Source organism: Orycteropus afer, unplaced genomic scaffold (genome assembly GCF_000298275.1).
Source record: "Orycteropus afer afer isolate SDZICR_OR568_19922 unplaced genomic scaffold, OryAfe1.0 scaffold01131, whole genome shotgun sequence".
NCBI lineage: Eukaryota > Metazoa > Chordata > Mammalia > Tubulidentata > Orycteropodidae > Orycteropus > Orycteropus afer.
Window position 1 is genome coordinate 151793 of NW_006922718.1, and position 1136 is coordinate 152928.

Below are 1136 nucleotides of genomic sequence, written 5' to 3' on the forward strand. Positions count from 1 at the left end.
ACACAATTCAATCCATGAGACTGGTGGACTAAAATATTTATGCTAATTGCTTCATTTATTGATTATACGTGGTTTGATATGAGTTTATTTTTCCCTGTCCATTCTCTATGTACATGAAAGCAATTTAATGAACTTCTCTGTGTTCCTGTGTAGGGAAGATCTGTAGTGGTCAATATATTTGTCAGTTATATACGCCATTTTAAAAATGGTCTCTGGTGGCACAAACAATTAAATTCTTGGCTGCTAACAAAGTCTTTGGTGGTTTGAGCCTGTCCCAGGTCCTGTGGGGGAATGAGCTGGGGATCTGATTCAGTAAAGATTACAACTAACCAAATCAAATTGGGCAGTTCTACCCTGTAACACAATGAGTCTTTAAGAGACCGATTGACTCCACGGCACCTAAGAACAACAATAACAACTCACAATTATTATCTTCAAGACTTTGAAAAAGATATTTGATAAAAAAGCTGATACCATTAGACAACCCACTGTCAGTGCATGTTTGCCTCTGCAAAGTAGAGTTGATTGTACAGAGTTTTGGGGCCCTTCCTTTGTTGATGTTGCATGACTCACAATGAGAAGAAAAAGCTAAAAATATTCATTAACATTCAGAATGTGGATGCACAAAGTAAAAATCTAAGAAAATTGAAAGGTGTCAGTAAATAAATGGAAAGTATAAAGATCAATATGCTAGCCATTAGTGAGCTGGAAGACACTGGTATAGGGCATTTTGATTCAGACAATCATATGTTATACTATGCCAAAGGCGGGGGAAACGTCCCTGCTCTTGAGTCAATTTGACTCACAGTGACCCCTCCTTGGGCTTCTGAGGCAGTATCTCTATGGAAGTAGATTGCACAATCTTCCTTCCAAGAGTGGCTAGTGGGTTTGAACTGCCAGCCTTCTGATTGGTTAGCAGTCAAATGCCTTAGACACTGCAGCACCAGAGCTCCCATATACCATGCCAGGAATGACAAATGAAGAGGAAGGGCATTGCCTTCATTGTCCAAAAGAACATTTCAAGATCTATCCTGAAATATAATGCTGCCAGTGATAGGATAATATCCATAGGGAGCTCTGGTAGCATAGTGTCTAAGGCACTTGACTGCTAACCAGAAGGCTGGCGATTCAAACCC